Source organism: Myxine glutinosa, chromosome 3 (genome assembly GCF_964187855.1).
Source record: "Myxine glutinosa chromosome 3, kmMyxGlut1.1, whole genome shotgun sequence".
NCBI classification, from domain to species: domain Eukaryota; kingdom Metazoa; phylum Chordata; class Myxini; order Myxiniformes; family Myxinidae; genus Myxine; species Myxine glutinosa.
In genome coordinates, this window is record NC_136263.1 from 196,151,578 (window position 1) to 196,173,831 (window position 22,254).

At 44.8% G+C, this 22,254-nt stretch overlaps 1 protein-coding gene across 2 annotated transcripts in view; it reads left to right on the top strand.

Annotated features, from left to right (window-relative positions):
• The window catches only part of LOC137422886 (disks large-associated protein 2-like), a 402,494-nt gene that overhangs the window by 140,092 nt on the left and 240,148 nt on the right, over window positions 1-22,254 (top strand). For both annotated transcript variants that reach the window (XM_078774953.1, XM_068109517.2), the window contains exon 2: window positions 18,914-18,963. The gene's annotated coding sequence lies outside the window, so the exon portion shown is untranslated. The remainder of the gene's footprint in view (window positions 1-18,913; window positions 18,964-22,254) is intronic.

Genomic DNA, 22,254 nt, shown 5'->3' on the forward strand with positions numbered 1-22,254 from the left:
TTCTTCTCAGAAACTACACATACATTTCCAATGAAACTTGACCACAATGGTCCAATCATCACCCATGATGTACCAACATTTGTTCCTGGCATTTAAAAAATCGGGGTCCATAACTGTCCATGGGGGGTTGCCCCCAAAAATAGGTATTTCCTTTCTTCTCTGAAACTACACACACAATTTTGATGTAACTTGACCACAACCTTCAACACCCATGATGTACCAAAGTTTGTTCACGACATTAAAAAAAAAGCCGGCCCTAAGGAGTTATATGGAGGGGGAGTTTTGGGGTGTTGCCTCCCAAAGTAGGTATTTGCTCTTTTTTTTTTTTTTCTTTTTTTTTTCGTATACAAAGTCGAGGCTCGTGTAAGAGCTAACGCATTAAACACAAAAAAACACAAACAGACACATAAAACATAAAATGAAGGGAGCGGGAGACAAGAGGGGCAGAGAGAGGGAAACACACAAACACAACAGTAGAGAGCAGGGACATCGGGAGATCTATGGATCTATACACACACACACACACACACACACACACACACACACAGACACAGACACAGACACACACATACACACACACACACATAAACACACACACACACACACGCAAACACAGGCATACACACACACATGCATAGATACACTGTCTCTGCCGTGCCTGTGGGTGCCTGTCTGCCAAGCCGGTCTGTCTGTGGCTTCTGTCTCTGTTGCGCTGGTCTGTCTCTGTTGCGCCGGTCTGTATCTGTGTCTGCCGTGCGAGTCTGTGTATGTGTCTCGATCCATGCCAGTCTGTGTCTGTCTCTTGACACAGGTGTGTGTCTGTCTCTGCCGCGCCAAGCGAACAACACTCAGCCTTCCATGCACACATCTCCCATCCAAGCACAAACCGAGTTTCTTAGATGACAGGATTATGTGTGTTATACATGTACATGCATTTAAACACAACAATTGTTTGAGGTAGGGATTAATTGATTGAGCTTAATTGATAGCCTTTTAAAAAAGTATTATTTGCTTAGTCCATATTTAACATCATGTTATATGTACATCTAATCTTAATTAATTTCCTGTGAGTCACAGAGAATGTTTATTCAGTGTCTGGTCTGCTCCTGCTGTGTGGGTGGTCTGCGATTCTGGATGGTCCGCTTATTCTGGCCGGTCTGCTTTTTACAGTACCCCCAACTTTCCTCCTATGAAAAACTTTGCTCTAATTAAATAGAAATTTTCCTCAGCATTAAAATGAGGTATTAATTGTACAGATTCGTTCATTATTAACCGACTTACGGTCTAGGAGCCAATTTTTTAGCCTTGGATCCAATGATCACACATGCTGGTTGTACCTCCGCAAGATGGCGGCGCTTCCGACGTATCGCGACAACAAGCGCTGATAGGCCATGCGGCATCTAGTAATATATCTATGTCTAAATCTATTCTCATTTTGAACAGGTTCCAGGGCTCTGCTGCTGAGCCTGCGGGGAAGCTGAAGCTCTTTCATGTGGGCCCCCAATAGGAATTGCTGACTATGTCAGGGGACAGAGCCCAGAGAGAGATGTTAGTCGATGTCATCCCAGTCGATGTCAGAGACTGGTAGACAGTTATAAGAAACGCCTACTTGAGGTTGTTCTGCCATAGGGGGCAATACCACCTATTAGAGCCAAGGGTGTACTTACTTTTTCCACATGCGAAATTTGCATTATGTTTATTTAAATTATACAATGGACGACAAAATGTAAATGTTTCATGATATTTGTTATATTATAATCACCTTTATCGATCAATATTGTTGAAATGAAGATCAAATAGCTGTATGTTGAAATATGTTGAAAAAGTCAAAACTTTACATGGGGTGTACTTACTTTTTCACGTGACTGTATGTTACATGTTTGGGGGTGTTCCACATGTTGTTCAGTGTCTGTCATGTTTTACATCTCACAGGAGTCACAGGCCATGTGTAAAATTTCATTATTCAGTAGGAATCCTCACTCCGTGCTTTTTGCAATCACTAACCTTGATCAGCAGTCTGACCGAGCTCTCCGCACTACTAGATGCGCTGGATCCTATTGATTAATTTGAAATTCCCAATCGATAAAGAATCATCCACCGTTTGCCCTTCACGTGACTCGTGGTGGTCCCTCTCGGCTCTCCCCCCGTTGGTATTTTTGTGCACATAAGATTGTTCACGGTTCTGTTTAAATATTATTTAAATATGTATAACCTTTCCCCTTCAGTGTTTTACTCAGTGGTATTTTACAACACGCTGTTTTTCTTCCTATTTAAAAGGCTTTTCTCAATTTCCTCTCCAACTCATTCCACCTCAAAAAAAAGAAATTCAATATCTTATACGTCTCCCTCACTACATGGTCTAAATTCACATTCATTCCATCCCTCCTCAATCATTCTGAACCGGATTGCTAACTTGAAAATCACAACAAACCCAATTTGTTTTCAATGTTCGTCTTTCATTAATCATCCACTTTCTAAACTCCCCTCTTGCCCCTCCCATCCAAATCCCTCCCCTTGCACCTACACTCCTAAACTCCCCCCTTGCCCCGCCACTCTTAAACTCCCCCCCTACCCCTCCACTCCTGAACTCCCCCCTTGCCCTTCCACTCCTGAACTCCCCCCTTGCCCTTCCCCTCCTAAACTCCCCCCTCACTCCTCCCCTTCAAAACTCCCCCCCAACCCCTCCCATTCAAATCTCCCCCCATACCATTCCTCTCCAATTCTCCATCCTCCCCCCTCCTCCTCAAAGCTGCCTCCTCCCCACTTCGTCTCCCTTCTATCTCATACCTCCACTCCCCCCAACCTTCTTCTTTCCTCTGCCCCCCCTCAAACAACCCCTCTCTGTGCCTCATCCCTTCACCTTCAAACCTTTCATCCTCCTCATCCTTCCCTTTCTTGGAACTCTTCTGCAATCGCTGACACACTAACAACTGCTCTCCCTACCTCCCCCTCTCATCCTTCATCTTACCCTACTCCTCCCCTCCCCTGTCCTGTACCCGATGCTCCCCCTCTCTCTTCATTAACGGTATGGACCTCAAACATCCGGGGCCTTCGCTCAAACCTGACTGATCTCTCCATACAGGTTGCTTCTGACAATCCAGACTTGATCTGCTTAACAGAGACTTTCCTCCTTCAAGATGTCTCTGATTCCTTAATATCTCTTCCTGGTTCCCTCCTCCGGTATGATAGATCTGAGCCTCGGCCTGGTGGTGGGGTGGCTATCTTTATCAAAAACTCTCTTCCTCACTCTCCTTGCACTGCCCTCTCTCCTCCTCACCCCCAGGAGTACCTCTGGCTACGGCTTCCTCTCCGCTCCCACCTTTTGTTCATATGTGTTCTGTACCGTCCCCCAAACAGTGATGACTCCATCTACATTTCACTGTCTGACAACATGGACCAACTTCTATCCACTCATCCCAACTCTCTCTTCCTCATATGTGGTGACTTCAATTGTCATCATGCCACCTGGTTGGGTGTGGGTTCCTCTCTCACCAGTCATGGCACCTCAGCAAAGGACTTCTGTGACTCACTGGGATTGACACAATCTGTCAATTTCCCGACCCGGATCTCAGCCAATGGAGTATCTTCTCTTCTAGACTTGGTTATGACTAACTTCCCTGCTAATGTCTGCTGCTCTTCTTCTGCTCCAATCGGTTCTTCTGATCATGTGCTTGTCAAAGTGGACATCTCTCTGGCCATTCTCAGAGAGCCTCCTCAGCGTCGACAAGTCTGGCATTTCACTCAGGCCGACTGGGACGGTCTTCAAGCAGCCATCAATCGTCTGGATTGGTCTCCCATCTCCACTGCCTCTGACATCAATTCTTCCTGGGAATTCTTCCAAAGCAAACTGATCTCTCTCATGCACAGATTTATCCCATCTCGCCTTCAGTTGTCTTACCCTTCCTCCCGTCCATGGTACACTGAATCTTGTGGTGAGGCAGTTGCCCTGAAACAACTTGCCTTTGCCTCTTGGAAGGCTAATCCAACTGAAGGAAATCTCAGTTCCTTCCACCAAGCTCGGAACAAGTGTGTGTCTACCCTCAGGAGTGCCAGGAAGCACTATCTCTCCTCACTCAAGAATGAACTCTCAAACCTGTCTCCTTCCCACGACGGCATCAGCCCACGGGTCCTAAAATCCTGCTCTGCCGCTCTATCTCACCCTCTCTCTGTTCTTTTCACCCTATCCTTTGCTCAAGGTCATCTGCCAGCATCCTGGAAATCAGCAAACATTACCGCTTTACACAAAAAAGGTGCAAAAACAGATCCTTGCAACTACAGACCAATCAGCCTGCTCCCAATTATCAGCAAAGTCATGGAATCCATCATTGCTTCGGATATGAAATCTTTCCTCTTCTCCAATGGCTTGATCTCTGATCATCAATTTGGTTTCAGACCAGGTCACTCTACTCTGGACATGCTGCTTCTGCTGTCTCAACAATGGATGGAGGTCCTCAATGCCAAACAGGAAATCAGAGCTGTCTCCCTTGACATATCACATGCCTTCGATACGGTCTGGCACCCAGCTCTGCTCACCAAACTCTCCTCCTATGGTATCCATGGAAATCTCCATGCATGGCTTGCGGACTTCCTCTCTGGTCGTAGTCAACGTGTGGCCCTGAATGGATTTCTCTCATCTCCCCTTCCCGTTCAGGCTGGAGTTCTCCAAGGCAGTGTGCTGGGCCCTGTGCTTTTTCTGGTCTTTATCAATGATCTATCCGACTCTCTGGAAAATCCTCTGTATCTCTTTGCTGATGACTCCACTCTCTGCCGCTCCATTCCTCTTCCCTCAGATCGGCAGTCTGCAGCCTCCTCACTCTCTGAAGACCTGGACAAAATCACAGACTGGTCAAACATGTGGAACATGTCTTTCAATCCTGACAAATCTCACACTCTTACTATGTCTCTCCCAAAAGATCGACTGGACAACCCTCCCATCTACTTTCTCAACAATCCTCTCCAAGAAGTTCTGTCGCTCAAGCTTTTGGGTCTCACCATCTGCCATGATCTTTCTTGGGAAAACCACATTTCCAAGCTGGCCTCCAAAGCCAGTCGCCGACTGGGCATCCTCCGTCGTGCGAAGTCCTTCCTAGGCACACCTGAGCTCCTCACCACATACAAGGCTTTCATCCGCAGCTCAATGGAATACTGTTCTCCCCTATGGGCTGGTGCTCCTGCCTCACACCTGGCTCGGCTTCACGCTGTTGAATCCAAAGCTTTCAGAATCATTGGAATCTCCCGCGATGAAGCTATCTCTGAGGGCCTTTCACTCACTCACCGCAGGCAGGTAGGTGGTCTTTCTGTCTTCTACCGACTCCTCTCCGGCCTTGCTCCCCCAGCTCTCTCTGTGCTCTGTCCCCCAAATATTCCTACAGGTCGCACAAGATCTGCCAACCACCCTCTGATGGTTAAACTGCCGAAATCTCGGCTCTCTGCTCACCTTCACTCTTTCATTCCTCTATTCTCCTGCCTCTGGAACAAACTCCCACACTCACTTCAATCACACTCCTCCCTCCAGGTCTTCAAAACAGCTGTTCACCACCATCTCTTATCTTCCCCCATCCAAAACCTTGATCTTTTCTACCCCCACTAATTCACCCCAGATCCACCTTGTTTGAAATTCCAACTTCTTTCCTGGAAGTCTTGGCAGTGTCCATATGTTTTATACCTCTCCCACCCCCCCCCCTTCCCATGCCTCCTCCCCCCGGGCCCTCTCCCTTCCACACATCTTCCTGCTCTCGGATGTTGTGTTTGTGTCCTTCCCCCTCTCTCCCCATCTTGTCTACCGCTCCCGATGTTATTTGTTTTGTGTGTCTGTTTGTCTTTCTGTGTGATTAATGTTCGCTCTTTCACGAGCCTCGATCTTGTATACAAAAAAAAAAAAAAAAATTCCCAATAGCGTGTCACCCCACACAGTGGGAGACAGGGTACTCTAACCTCTTGTGTGTGTGTGTGTGTGTGTGTGTGTGTGTGTGTGTGTGTGTGTGTGTGTGTGTGTGTGTCTGCCTGTCTGTCTGTCCAGGCTATAACTTTTTTATCATTTCAGCTTTTGTCATAATTTTTTTTTCAAAAAAACCTTTGTTATGAGAATATGGAGAACACAAATAATAATAATAACAATTTTTAAAAAATGTACAATTTTTAAACTGTCGTTTTTGTCAAGTTTAGTTCAAGTACAGAGCAGATGCGGACGGGCTTTGCATTTTGAGATGCTTTCTAGTTATTATTTCTCTAACGCAAATTGCATTATTGCACAGCTGACACCACACGGGAGCACTTACTTGTGCACCAAAGTAATTCTCATCCGACAAGTGTCCTGGGATTACTTTGTGTGCCAATAATCTGTCTGCACTGTCCTTGTTTCCCACTTCTAGGTCTCCTGCTTGGATACAGTTCATTAAATTTAGTTTATCCTCGACTTAGTGGTGTGATGGTTGGAGCATCCAATTTGAGTCTGGGAGGTCGACCATCCACACCAAGTTATACTAAAGACTACCCAAAGGGGTGAGGGGTAAGGAGACAGTACCTCCCAGGTAGATATTGGAAAAGCTAACGGGTTTTCGGTTCTATCCGCATGAGCATAAATGACAAATCAAAAGAGATAGTTTTAAAGCTGTATAAGAATTTGGTGAGGCGTCATCTAGAATATTAACGAGCCTGGTGTTGGCTTAGCGGTTAGGGTGCCGGCTTGGGATCCTAGGATCCTGGGTTTGAATCAGATCGATCGCTGAATTAACACCAGGGGGGTTGACTCAGCCTGTTCATCCTTCTGAGGTCGGCAAATTGAGTACCAGTTCACTGGTAATTCCCCGTGTGTCGCAAGAGGCGACTAACAGGGTTGGCGGCAGGAAGGGCATCTGGCCATAAAACATTGCTTCAAAAAGGAGACCACGGTGCTCGAAAAAGGCCAACTCCTGCTCTGTGGGGAAAAATGGCCTTTAAAGGTGGTTGTTGTTTGTTGTTGTTTGTCATATAGAATATTGCATACACTTTTGGTGAACACTTCTGAGGAACGACATAGCTAGGGTACGATAAAGAGGGTAGAGTGTATGACTACTAGATTGATTCCGGGCCTGGCTAGACTCAGCTATGAGGAATGTTTGAAGAAGATACCGTGCCTGAAGGGTGAAGACAAGATAGGTCCAGATTAATTTTTCAGCAGAATGGACAATGTTAAGCCCAGGCAGGAGTCATAGCTTGACGGCAATGCACGCGAGAGTTGGGAGAGTTTTAAGGCAGGGGCCTATCAGTCGACGATGCGTGCTTAATGCAAGGAATGGTCCCTCCGGAAAGGTAGTGGCAGTGGAGGGTGTGGTTAAGTTTAAATGTGATTTTGATAGGTACATGGATGCATTGGAGATAGAGGTATATAGGGGTAGGGGATATTGGCATGTAGCCATTGTATGTGGATGGGTGAAGATAGTGTTGGTGCAGCGCAGGCATGATGGGCCTCCTCCTGCACAAAGTTCCTCCTGTATTCTTGTGCTTTTGATGGGCCTAATGGCGTCCTCCAGCATTGGAGTTCCTGGAAGGCAACTCCTGTTATTAAATGTAATGAGAGTTGTCTTGGCAGAGAGAGACCAGTAAGATGAACACTTTACATACCCTTCCATGAGTTCCAATTAAGTTCCCTGTTCTGCTCCAATTTTGGTCGACATTGGCTTATTGCATCTGATAAGGAATAGTGTACACAACTCCCATAAACATTTTGGCCTTTACAAAAAACAGCAAATAGGAAGATTAATCCAGTGTTTCTTCAACTGCACAGCACTGATGTACAGTGTATTCAGAAAGTATTCAGACCCCTTCACTTTTTTCACATTTTGTTATGTTGCAGCCTGATGCTGAAATCGTTCAAATTCATTTTTTCCCTCATCAATCTACACTCAACACCCCATAATGACAAAGAGAAAACAGGATTTTAGAAAGTTTTGCAAATTTATTAAAAAGAAAAAACTGAAATGTCACATTGACATAAGTATTCAGACCCTTAACTCAGTACTTAGTTGAAGCACCTTTGGCAGCGATTACAGCCTCGAGTCTTCTTGGGTATGACGTGACAAGCTTTGCACACCTGGATTTGGGGATTTTCTGCCATTCTTCTCTGCAGATCCTCTTAAGCTCTGTCAGGTTGGATGGGGACCGTCGGTGGACAGCCATTTTCAGGTCTCTCCAGAGATGTTCGATTGGGTTCAAGTCAGGGCTCTGGCTGGGCCACTCAAGGACCTTCACAGAGTTGTCCCTAAGCCACTCCTGCGTTGTCTTGGCTGTGTGCTTAGGGTCATTGTCCTGTTGTAAGGTTAACCTTCGGCCCAGTCTGAGGTCCTGAGCGCTCTGTTTCAGGTTTTCATTAAGGATATCTCTGTACTTTGCTCGGTTCATTGTTCCCTCAACCCTAAACAGTCCCCCAGTCCCTGCTGCTGAAAAACACCCCCACAGCGTGATGCTGCCACCACCATGCTTCACCGTTGGGATGGTATTGGGCAGGTAATGAGCGGTGCCTGGTTTCCTCCAGACATGACGCTTAGAATTTGAGGCCGAACAGTTCAATTTTGGTTTCATCAGACCACAGAATCCTGTTTCTCACAGTCTGAGAGTCCTTTAGGTGATTTTTTGCAAACTCCAAGCGGCTTTCATGTGTCTTTCACTGAGGAGAGGCTTCCGTCTGGCCACTCTGCCATAAAGCCCAGATCGGTGGAGTGTTGCAGTGATGGTTGTCCTTCTGGAAGTTTCTCCCATCTCCACACAGGATCTCTGGAGCTCAGCCAGAGTGACCATCGGGTTCTTGGTCACCTATATTGCCAAGGCCCTTCTCCCCCGATTGCTCGGTTTGGCCAGGTGGCCAGCACGAGGAAGAGTCCTGGTTGTTCCAAACTTCTTCCATTTAAGAATTATGGAGGCCACTGTGCTCTTGGGAACCTTCAATGCAGCAGAGATTTTTTTGTAGGCTTCCCCAGATCTGTGCCTCGACACAATCCTGTCTCTGAGCTCTGCAGGCAGTCCCTTCAACCTCATGGCTTGGTTTTTGCTTTGATATGCATTGTCAGCTGTGAGACCTTATATTGACAGGTGTGTGCCTCTCCAAATCATGTCCAATCAATTGAATTTACCACAGGTGGACTCCAATCAAGGTGTAGAAACATCTCAAAGATGATCAAGAGAAATGGGAGGCACCTGAGCTAAATTTCAAGTGTCATAGCAAAGGGTATGAATACTTATGTAAATGTGATATTTCAGTTTTTTATTTTTAATAAATTTGCAAAACTTTCTAAAATCCTGTTTTCTCTTTGTCATTATGGGGCATTGAGTGTAGATTGATGAGGGAAAAAATGAATTTAAACGATTTCAGCATAAGGCTACAACATAACAAAATGTTAAAAAAGTGAAGGGGTCTGAATACTTTCTGAATACGCTGTATGTGTACTCTTGCACTCTCTCTCCCTCTCTCTCTCTCCCCTCTTACATCCTCTCTCCCTCTCTCTATCTCCCCTCTAACACCCTCTCTCCCCCTCTCTCTCTCTCCCCCTCTTCCTCCTTCTTGTCCTCTCACTCTCCTCTTCCTCCCTTTCTCCCTCTCTCTCCCCTCTTCCACCCTCTCTTCCTGTCTCCCCCTTTTCCTCCTTCTTTTCCTCTCTCTCTCTCCTCTTCCTTCCTCTCTCCCTCTCTCTCCCACTTTTCCTCTCTCTCTCCTCCTCTTCCACCCTCTCTCTCCTCCTCTTCCACCCTCTCTCTCCTCCTCTTCCACCCTCTCTCCCCCTCTTCCACCCTCTCTCTCCCTCTTCCACCTTCTCTTCCTCTCTCTCCCTTCTTCGACCCTCTCTCCCTCTCTCTCCCACTCTTCCTCCTTCTCTCGCCCTCTTCCATCCTCTCTTCCTCTCTCACCCTCTTCCTCCTTCTTTCCCTCTCTCTCTCCTCTTCCTCCCTCTCTCCCTCTCTCTGCCACTCTTCTTCCCTCTCTCCCTCTCCCCTTCTTCCTCCCTTTCTCCCCCTGTCTTTGTGGAGGGACTGGCAGGTATACCAGCCACTGAGCTTGCAAGTATAATAACGGTCATGTCACATGTAGGATGTAGGTATATCATTCCGGCTACTGTACATGAAGGTATCATTGCAACAACTGTAAATGCAGATACAATACCTTGCATTGCATGTGCAGGTACACTACACACACAGGAATACCGGCCACTACACAGGCAGGTATCTTACCGACTACTACACATGTAGGCATAATACCAGCCACCGCATATGCAAATATAATACTGGCCACTGCATAAGCAGGTATAATATTGTCTACTACATATGCAGGTATAATACTGGCTACTGTCTTCTGCAGTTACACTACTGGCCACTCTGCATACAGAAGGATGACGTGCTGTGATATGCACTAAACCTAGCTGGTAATTCACCAAACCCAAACAATGATCGTTTGTTATATGATTAGTGGAATTCAACTCCAGCAGTCCTGATTCAGACCCAATATATACGAGGTCTGAAAATAAAGTTCCAGGATTAAAGCAATAGAAAATTTTATTGCAAATGTACCAATTATGTTTGGTGGTCGCCTTTAAGATAATGTCGCTGGGAGTCTATACACTTTTTCCAATGTCACTGCTATGCTTCAAAGCACCCTGGGAAGTCATTGTCTGACGGGCCATTTTGCCCATAGGCCACGGCTCTCTGGATTTCCTCTGTTGCTGCAACATGAGTTCCTTTCATTGGAGTTTCGGACATTGGTCAGATCAGATCGGCATTCTCGCCATTTCAAAATTTTCTTCTGTTTTGGCAATCACCATCCCTGGTGTTGACTGGTGGTGCATCCCTGGTAAAACCCTGGTGTTGGGCTAGCGGCTAGGGTGCCGGCTTAGGATCCTAGGATCCTGGGTTCGAATCGTGGTCGATCGCTGAATTAACGCCAGGGGGGTTGACTCAGCCTGTCATCCTTCCGAGGTCGGCAAATTGAGTACCAGTTCACTGGTAATTCCCTGCTTGTCGTTAAAGGCGGCAAAAATGGTTGGCGTCAGGAAGGGCATCCGGCCGTAAAACATTGCTTCAAAAAGGGGATCAAAAAACAACAACAACCACGGTTCCCGAAAAAGGCCAACCCCCGCTTGCGGGGAAAAATGGCCTCTAAAGGTGGTTATTTGGCAATCGATTGGCATCCCGACCGCATATCAGTATTCACGTCCATTCTTCCTTCAACTCGCCGAAAATGTCCGTGCCACTTTTGTTGAGTTTTACCAAAAACTTGATGATGATTCTCTGTTCCATAAATTTGTCGTTCAACTTTAGAACACGATTGCAACACTTTAACATAATTTTAGCAAAACTCCGGTAGGGCTACAAAACACAACCGATTGATACAACAGCTAACACAGTATTAACAGGATGATTACAATGCACATCCAATTACGAAACCTTAGCCAGTGCTGCTGCCTGTCAAGAAAAAAAAGCATCAGTCCTGGAACTTTATTGTCAGATATCATACATGTCAGTGGTATATGCATCATGTGGTGGTCTCATTATTATTCAAAACACACGTGACCAAATGAGCTATCATTCCCCTGAAATATTTTAGTCAACATATTACATCAGAAAACCTTTGTTTGATCACTCCTTATATCTGATGTTGTTTTTTAATATTACCAGAAATTGCTGCAGTTTTTCCAGGTAACGCAAGTTAGCCACAAGGTAGCATGAGTGGATGGTGAAGGTTTTTCTGGACTCGGGATTTCAGTTTTACCACTTGTATAATCATTGTCCTCTCTCCTGTTTTTTCATAAATCATAGGGTCTGTGTTGGGTCTACTCGCTGTCTCACTGCCAGTCTGTTGCCTCCTGCCCTCTGCCACTTTGCTCGTCCATTCGCCTATAATTTGCACACAAAGAAGTCATTTTTACAGCCAAACATGTCAAAGATAGAAACTTATAATTCTGGTTTGCACACTTCCTCCTAATGGTTGTTTTGCAATTTAAAAGGTTGCTCCCTACACTTGTCATCTTTGGAATAAGCTCTGTGAAGGAATGTCTAAAAAGAAGAATATTCATCAGTCCATAACAAATAATCAATGTATTCTCCTAAGAGAAACTCTTGTCACAAATATCGATGCCACAGCAACACACTTGAGTGCCTCGTGATTGTAATGGATGCCAATGAATGTGTCACCTTCCCTTTAACACAGCCTTTCCCCTGTGTCAACTCTCACTCTCACTCTCACTACTTTAAACTACCATTTGCATACTCCCACTGGGAAGCATTTTTCTTCTACTCCGAACATTCTTGGATACAAAATGGCGCATTCAAATGACATTCATGGGAAGTGATACTGGAAGCAGGTACACCGGTGCTTGGCACATGTTTGTGAGGAGTGATACTGGATCGCATTGTAATTCAATGTTCGGTACAATAATTGTTTAACACGTGCCAATGGAGCATCCCCCTATCGTCAAAGAGTATTGGGTTTTTATGGGGCTGCACCGATGACGTTACCTTTACTTTTGTGTTGGAAATCTGCTGCAGGTGGGGTGTGGCCATATTTCCATTCGATGGGGCTTCTCTGGGAATATTTTTTAAACGAAATTTTTGAAGTTATTGTTTATAGTTTGATGTCCAATAACTGGGATCCCATTAGATAAGGTAACTATAAACTTTGATGTGTATAAAGTAACGATGTTGTCTTTAAAGTTTTCCATGCAAACAAAACTAGAGTAATATGGCAATTAAAAAAAGATCTTGTTTTTTTGTTTTTTTTGTTTTTTTACCACTTTATTATGACAGATGCTACCATGATGTTACTATAGTTGATATAAAAATGTCACTATAATAAATACAATATAACTATAGTATACTTTGCACAGGTACTAGGCTCGACAGGCTTTGCGCGTGTACCAGGCCTGACAGACTTTGAGTGGATACCAGGCCCAACAAATTTTGCACGGGCCCCATGCCTGACAGGATTTGCAAGGGTACCAGGCCCAGCATCCTTTGTGCAGACACCAGGCCCAACATTATTTGGGCAGATACCATGCCAGCAACCTTTGCATGGGTATGAGGCCCGCCAGCTTTTGTGCGTATACCATGCCCGACAGGATCTGCATGGGTATCTGGCCCGTCTAAGGTTTGCATGGGTACCTGACCCAACAGACTTTGCACAATCTTACTATAATTCACAAAATGTCTGTCTGTCTGTCTGTTCCCAGGTACCGCAAAAACGGCTGAACCGATCGCAACGAAATTTTGGGTGGGTAATCCTTGGACCCCCTGGAGTAAAATAGGGTATATTGTTTTTCCAATTTTTCCCCAATTTTTCCAATTTTTCCAATTTTTCAATTTTCCAGTTTTTCCAAACACGATGGAATAATATTGACCGATATGAACAGTGATGTGGCTTTTATTGAAATTCTACAAATACTGTTTAGATTTTGATGATTTGCGTGTGATATGATTTAACGGATGTTTATATAAATTGTTTAAAATAAAAAAGCCTTCAATTTCTGATATTTTGCCTTTTCATTTGGGCCTCCCAATTGAAGCCCCGCCCATAGGGCGGGTACCGTTGCTAGTTACAATATATTAATCAAGGGTTTAATCCACAAGGTCTTTGATATATTTTTGAAGATAATTTATGTATTATATATTAAGGTTATGGATATTTCTAAGGAAAGCAAAGAATTCCGTTGGAAAGTTAAAGTATGGTAGCTTTTTAATTGTAATAATTAAATACAATGTATTGTATTAAATGTGGGAGGAAAACAAATACTAACAATATCGCGCATGTAAAAAGGATATTAAAATAATTGAGTTATTAACCCTCGGAGCCATCCTGAACACAGGGTTGATGAAGTTTATATGAGACACAATATTGATTATGTTAATTGTATAACATAGGATAACAACAAGGAAACCAGATGCAGGCGGCGCTCCACCAATACCAGATTAAAGAAATTCGTCAAATTGACTTAATTTTATTGGGGGGATGAGGGGAGGATGGAGGATGAGAACAGTGTGGCAGACTCAAGGGTTAAAAACACAAGGCTGACAAGATTGTGATCACATGGGGTGCCAAAAAGAAAAATGCGGATTTAAATTTTTTCTTATAGTTTTCCTTTTTTGGTGGCAGGGAAAAAAATGAAACCGATAGAGAAATGAGAAAAACAAGGAGAGAGAAAAACAATTAAACCCAACCGAGTCATACAAAAGACTTCTAAAATGGTACTGCTTCCTTGTTCGACACGTCACATTTTATAAAGGATATAAGAGCATTGACAAACCCTACAGGTTGTTGTTGATTAGCCCTGGTCAGTTCTGCTGGAACTGCTAGGACTGAACCGTGACACAGCCGATCAATCTCCAGAGAGCGACCCAGAGATCCCTCCCATCTGAAATATTGTGTTCTTGCCTTTTTGGAGCCAGGGCCGCCTAATCTTCAACAACCCTGAGAGCGACCCAGCGATCCCTCCCATCTAAAATGTTGTGCTCTTGCCTTCCTGAAGCCAGGGACCCATGGTCTTCCATAACCCCGAGACCGACCCAGAGATCCCTCCCATCTAAAATGTTGTGCTCTTGACTTCCTGGAGCCAGGGCCGCGTGATCTTCCATAACCCCGAGACCGACCCAGAGATCCCTCCCATCTAAAATGTTGTGCTCTTGCCTTCCTGGAGTCAGGGCCAGGTAATTTTCATAACCCCGAGACCGACCCAGAGATCCCTCCCATCTAAAATGTGCTCTTGCCTTCTTGGCGACAGGGCCGCGTGATCTTCCATAACCCCGAGACCAACCCAGAGATCCTCCCCACCCCCCTTCTAAAATGTTGTGCTCTTGACTTCCTGGAGCCAGGGCCGCGTGATCTTCCATAACCCCGAGACCAACCCAGAGATCCTCCCCACCCCCCTTCTAAAATGTTGTGCTCTTGCCTTCCTGGAGCCAGGGCCACGTAATCTTACATAATGTGTTTTGTTGTGTGTGAGGTGGCTTGGCAGAGGTTGCAGGAGCTGGCGGTGGTGTCGCCGAGTCTATGTTGTACTGTAATAGCTGTGGCTGGTGTCTACAGCGGATGCATGAAATATAAACGCGATCAGAACTGGAAAGTGATTTCTCTGCGGTGACAATGGGTGGGGGCTCACTGCGCAGGACACCTTTTGGGCCCAGGGTAGTTATTGCGTTTATGGTGTTTGTTTTTTTGTCGTTGTCGTTGATCGGTGGGGGATGTTTTGAATGATGTCATTGTAGTGTCCTTCTGATGTAATAATGTGTCTCGGGATTTATGGGTGGTTGTACATGTAGTGACAGGTGATTAGAGTTGGCACTTGTAGCTGCAAATAACTGAGCACCTCTCATATCCAAATGACGTTTGACTTTTTAAAAAACATTTCTGCTTCTGTGTGTTGGTGCTCGATGGGTGTTGTTAATGTGCAACCTGTGATGATGTGAAGGGCTTTGTTTTGCATGGTCTGTAGGGTATTGAGATGTGTGTTTGATAGGCTGAAGGCCCAAGATGAGCTGGCATAGTCAATGACTGAGTGATGATTCTTTGTGGTGTCCGAAGTCGTTGCCTGTGTGTGCCCAAAGTGTGTTCGGCCTGGATGTGCATGTTTTTATAATGTTTGTGATGTGATCTGAGAACAACATGGATGTGTTAAAAGTGACACCGACTATTTTTGTTTGTTGTGTGTGTGTTGAATAGGGATGTTGTTCAGTGTGATGTGTGGTGCAGCACTATGTACCTTGGTGTAATTTGTTAGAAGAATAACTGTTGATTTTTGAGGGAGCTACTTTAATCTGTTGACGGTGAGCCAGGTTTGTAGGGCGCTGAGGAAGGGTTGAAGTTGTGCTGTGGCGGTGTTGATGCCGCTATGTATGGAGGTAATGGTGATATCATCTCCATATGAGGATATTTGTATGTTCTCGAGTGGTTGTGGAACATCATGCATGAAAATAATTTAAAATGTCATTAAAATGTCATGCAAAGTCAGGGAGAGGACTGAGCCTTTAGGGATTCCGTTAGGAAAGTATCATGTGCGTGATGACGCGCCGTTTAAAATGACGAGGACTGTCTGCATGATAGGTAGTTGGCCGGCCAGCATTTGTTGTTGTTGTGCATGTTTGTGTTGAGTATTTTGTTTGGGAGTAAGAGTTTTTGGCGGCCATCAAATGCTGTGCTGATGTACATTGTAGTGAGAACAGTGCGTTTTGACGGGTGTTTTCTACTGTTGATGCCATCAAAGGTGTTTTGTTTGAGGGTTATGGGGAGAGTGGTAGTAGAGTGTTTTGGTGTGAATCCATGTTGGGTGTGTGAGTGGGATGTGAGGGTTTGTGAGTGTAAGTATAAGGCATTCTGCGACTTTGGAGGGTGTATAAAGTAATGTGGTAGGTCTGTAGGAGGCTGCTTTGGTAGGATCTTTGTTTGGTTTAAGGAGCGTTTTGATTTTGCCTCGTTTCCAGATTTGGGGAATTTTTTGCGTGTTGATAGGAGAAGTTGCTTACATCTGCAAGGGCTGATGTGCCTTGTGGTCGAAGGTGTTTTAAATGCAAATTGGAGATGTTGTTAGGTCCGATACCCGATGGGTTATTATTGGGTTGAATGAGGACAGAAAAGCTCATACATAGCAACAGGAGGTCACCTGAGATTGTGTTTCGCTGCTAAATGATTGTACGTTGTGTTATTTCCTGATGCCTTTTAATGTGTTCTTGCCTTAACCCCAATCAGGCCGGCTTATTTGGGACCTTCTCAAAGCTGGGGCGGGGTTGGGGGGGGGGGTAGAGGGTGTGGGGTGGGGGGTTGTCACGTGTTAGAAATTGCCGCATTTTTAGTGAAGAGGGAATTTTTTGATGACCTTGACCTAATGTGACCTTGACTTGATTATCATGAAAACTAACACTGGGGTATGTAGAGGAGCATTAGATAATGATAGAGAGAAAGTGTGATTGTGACAACCTGAAAGATATTGAATGCGGCACATTATTACCTCCGCACCAAAGGTTGAGGTTGTTTTCACCCTTGTCCGTTTGTGAACAAAATATCTCAAAAAGTTGTGGACGGATTCGGACGAAATTTGGCGGAGAGGTAGTGCATGTGACAAGGACGAAATGATTGGATTTTGGTGAAGATCCGGATTCGGATCCGGCTACTAGAAAATTTTAAGTGATTCTTCACCATTGGGAGATAGGGCCAAAAACGATACATAGCAGGATATCTCAAAAAGTTCTGGACGGATTTGGACGAAACTTGGTGGACGCGTTTGTTAGGTGACAATAACAAGCCGATTAGATTTTGGTTCAGGTCCAAATCCAGGTCCGGCCTATCATTGGGATACAAAACAAACTGTTCAGCCTGGTGGAGGTATGCGCTCTACTGAGTGCCGTTATGGTTACCCTGCGCTCGCGAAGTGAAAATGCGAGGTTAAGCATTCATGTGCGTACATGTGCTGTACGTGTCTGCATTTTTTTTATTTAAAAAAAATTCATTTTCTCGGCAACCGTTGGTCCGATTGACATGAATTTTTCAGCATAGGAGGGCCTCCTCCTGTAGAATATTTTAATGATTATTATGACGTCATAAGTCATGTGGAACAGGCGCCATCTTGGAAAAACTTCGCAGCTCTATATCTCTGAAGCCACTCCATGGAAAAAAATTGAGACCTGGCTCATTGTCAACTAACCCCATGGGGAATAAGATATGTTAATGATGATGTCATCGGTGCCTTCGTTATGACGTCATAATTCGACAAATACAACACTCATCCATCCGATCATTATTTTAAAATTTCAGCAACTGTTGGTCTGATGGGCACGAAATTTTCACCATAGGAGTGCCTCCTCATTTAGAATATTTTAATGATAATCATGACGCCATAGGTCATGTGGTACAGGCGCCATCTTGGAAAAACGAAAATTGTTGCACCTCTATATCTCCAAAACCGCTGCATGGAAACATGACTCATTGTAAAGAATTCCATATGGCGAATAGGTGTTAACGATGACGTCATTGGTGCCATAATTATGACGTCATAATTCGACAGGGTCAACGCTTAGTCTGATCAGTTTGAAATGTATTGAGCGTGATCTATGCAACAATTATATTAGAGAATATAAATTTATGATGTCATCGCTCATGTGGTCTGGCAGCCATATTGGATCAAAGAAAAAAAATGTTTAAAAACAGAAGAGTTGGCTCACAACAAGTTCACTGTGCAGGGTAGGTATTCCATGAATACCATGTAGTTACCTTTGGAAAGATGGGTGCTGTGTAAAGCGAATGGGAAAACTCCCGATTTATGGTGCCTAGTGCTGCAAAATAACGCACTGCGCGGCAACCGTAGGTCCGATTTTTATAAAATAAGTATCAAAACGTGCATAAGTCTTGAACAGAGAAAGTCATGAAAGCTCAACACTGGAAAAACATATGGCAAAAAAGTGGAGGGGCAGAGGAATCCGCCCCCCTCCCGGCCTGATTAGGGTGAAGTGTCATGTCAGTTCTAATGTGCAATGCTATAATGTGAGCTTGTGATCTCCCAGAAACAAAGACCCGTTATCACGAGGTCCTTCGAGATCGGAATATGTGCTTAGATATTGGATGTAGCAGCAAAACTCCCTTAATGACACTCTCTCATGTGTTAGCATTCCCACCACCGCAGTTCATTGCCATCCCTGAGGTCTTCACCACCATTCCTGTCTCATTTTGTTCTTTATGGCTGGCAAACATATGCTAATTGGTTTGCAAAGGAGAATTAACTTTCCTGAATGGACATGCCCAGTTTGCCCATGGGGCCTGCGCTTTTGGGTCTGTTGTGCTGAACCAAGCGGAGAAGGGGACATGCTGTGACTCATCCCGAACAGTGCCATTTTCTTTGAAGTATCCCAGCGTGCAGTTAGAGGCCTACACCATCCAGTTCGGTGTCTAACCATTCCGTGTTTGTGTCTGCAGAGGCCGTTTGGTGTTTCTACAAGAGGGGCGCCATGCCTTGATGGGATCAGGTGAGTTTGGATCATTGATCGAGACCAAAGAACCAACAGAACCACTTTTCTTTTTTTTGATTACTTGATTAAAGGTCATTACAGTAATTGCACTCATGGCTCAAACACTGGAGCTAAATGTCTCGGATGGATGAGATCATCCATTGGTGGTTTAGCATGTAGAGCTGATTCGCAGCCACTTTTAATAAGTGGAGGGAAGTGAAGACCGAGGGGCAAAGGTTGAAGGCTCATTCGCAGGAGCGTTTAGAGCTGAGACACCTTTGATTTAGACAATTGATCGATGAAACATTCAATCGCTGTGTGCGACTTCGTGGAATGCCAAATGAACATGAGAGCTCAGAAGAAAGCTCAAACTGTTTGTGGTAACTTCTGACCCTCCCCATCTCCTCTAGGACCCACATGGTCTTCCAGTAACCCCTTCCTGGTTAAACGTCCCAAATTCTCCCGTTCATTGAACTACCTTCCAGAGGTCTTCCAGTAACCCCTTCCTGGTTAAACGTCCCAAATTCTCCCGTTCATTGAACCGCATTCCAGAGGTCTTCCAGTAACCCCTTCCTGGTTAAATGTCCCAAATTCTCCCGTTCATTGAACCGCCTTCCAGAGGTCTTCCAGCAACCTCTTCCTGGTTAAACGTCCCAGATTCTCCCGTTCATTGAACCGCCTTCCAGAGGTCTTCTAGTAAACCCTTCCTGGTTAAACGTCCCAAATTCTCCCGTTCATTGACCCGCCTTCCAGAGGTCTTCCAGCAACCCCTTCCTGGTTAAACGTCCCAAATTCTCCCGTTCATTGAACCGCCTTCCAGAGGTCTTCCAATCTTATTCTGCTCTCCAGGGTTCCAAGCAGGCGATGCACCACCAACATGTCATCCCCGATTCCATCCTGCGATCACCCGGTCTTTTCTACACCCATGAGCCTCCCATAACCCACCCTCTTACTTTCCTATTCGTTCATTCCCTTGCTAGTCATGTCCAGCTGCAGATGGCCTTTTCCTATGTCTACGTTTACCTTCAAAAGCATTCATTCTCAGTCGTTATTGGTGTTAGAAAACTTTTGTTGAAGAGCTTTAAATCATTGCAGAACAAAAGTTTGTGTGCAGGTGCCAGTAGTGTACTTTGACGTGCAAAGTGTGTCTAGATTTACTATAATATGTGAACCATTGCTCTAAGTTCTGCGGTGTGTGTCCATCGGAGGGTTATTATGATTCCATAAGTAATCGATCCATCACTCCCACATTCCAGCACTTTTGCGGAGTGCTGTGAATGGCAGAAAAGTGTTCCACTGCAGTCTGATGGAAACCTACATCACCCTAGGATATTACGAGCCGTAGTTGCTTGTGGTTAGCGAGTGAAAGTTTCATCGTCATTAATTCCTGATAATCCTCAAGTGAGCACAATGTGCGACTCAAACCCTTGGGTGTTTTGGGTCTTCGGGGTATTTTGGGTCTGCGGGGTCTTTTGGGGCTTTTGGGTCTTAAGGGTCTTTTTGTTTATCTGGGTATTTAAGGGTCTTTGGGGGTATTCAGGGTGTTTTGGGTCTTTAAGGTGTTTTGGGTCTTCAGGGTGTTTTCGGTCTTTAGGGTGTTTTGGGTCTTCAGGGTGTTTTGGGTCTTCAGGGTGTTTTGTGTCTTCAGGGTGTTTTGGGTCTTCAGGGTGTTTTGGGTCTTCAGGGTGTTTTGGGTCTTCGGGGTCTTTTGCGTTTTTAAGGGTGTTTTGGGTCTTGGTGGTCTGAAGGGTCTTGGGGGACTGAAAGGGTCGTCAAAGTTCTGAAGGATCTCAGCAGTCTAAACGTAAATTAAAAGGGTGTTAATTATATTTGAAGAAGAAGAAGACGTTTTGGTCACATATAAACATACATACAAACAAACAGACAAACATATAAACCGACATAACCATATACGTTTGCTCTATTTTAATAGATAAGATTAAGACATTGCCCCCCCTCCCCCCCCCCCACCCCCCCCCCCCCTCCCCCAAATACAGAAGCCAAATTACACCTATGGTTGCAAGTCTGGATGTGATCGATCCAGAACTGCAGGAGTAGCATGACAAACACATATACACACACAAACACACACGCACAAACACACACACACACACACACTAACAACAACAACAACAACAACACGCACACACTCACACACATGCACAAACACACACAAACATTAACAACACACATGCACACACAAACACACACACAAACACAAGCGACACACATCTACACAAACACAATGCACAAACATGCGTACACACAAACACACATACACACATAAACACAAGCGACACACACATACACAAACACAATGCACAAACACACGTACACACAAACGCACGTACACACAAACACTCGTACACACATACACACATAAGCACAAGCGACACACACATACACAATCACAATGCACAAACAAATGGTGCACACATACATACATACACACAAACACACATACACACACATACATACACACATACATACATACACACATACACACATACACACATACACACACATACACACATACACAAATACACACATACACACATACTGTTATGGATTCGGCCCTTCCGTGGTTGTGGTTTTCATCCACTTGAAACATTTCTGGTTATGTATTATTATTATTATTATTATTGGGGTTTGAAGGTGTCGGGGAAGTGGTGTGAGACTCAAGACTCCAATGATGTCACAGGCTTACAAAAGATCACAACTTTATTAACTGGTTGTTCACTTCATTCCAATACCAAATAATACCGTTTAACTCAATGGACCAGGTAACTCTATCCGCATAGTCCCTCTTTCGTGGCTGCAGCGCCGTACTCGTGGTACGCGTTCATTCCGTCGGGCAGGGCTTCTGAGGATGAGTGCTCCTTGACTCAAAGTCTCTTCTGTTTATATGGGCAAACTTCAGTTAATCCTCTGTGCGCTGAAATCGTAATCCCTTCTCCGCAGCAATGTTACTCAGTCATCCTGCTCGCCTTCCTGGCACCAACTCGCTCCTCCCTGCTGGGAATTTGCTTCATCCTCTTTGCATCCCGATGAAAGACAATAGTACGGGCTTGGGAATGTGTGTTAGCCCGGGGTCGTGCTAAAGCTACACAACAGGACTCCCAGCTTCGACAGGGCGAGATGCATTCCTGACATTCTTACAACCACCTGCTCGTACCTTGGTTCGTTACCAGTTCCAACCAATGAGTTACACTGAGTTACACTTCCACAATTCCCTCATCTTTTTGTTTTTGGTTTATATTAACCATTAATCTAAACATCAATATAAGTAAACAATCAATCACTGCAAGT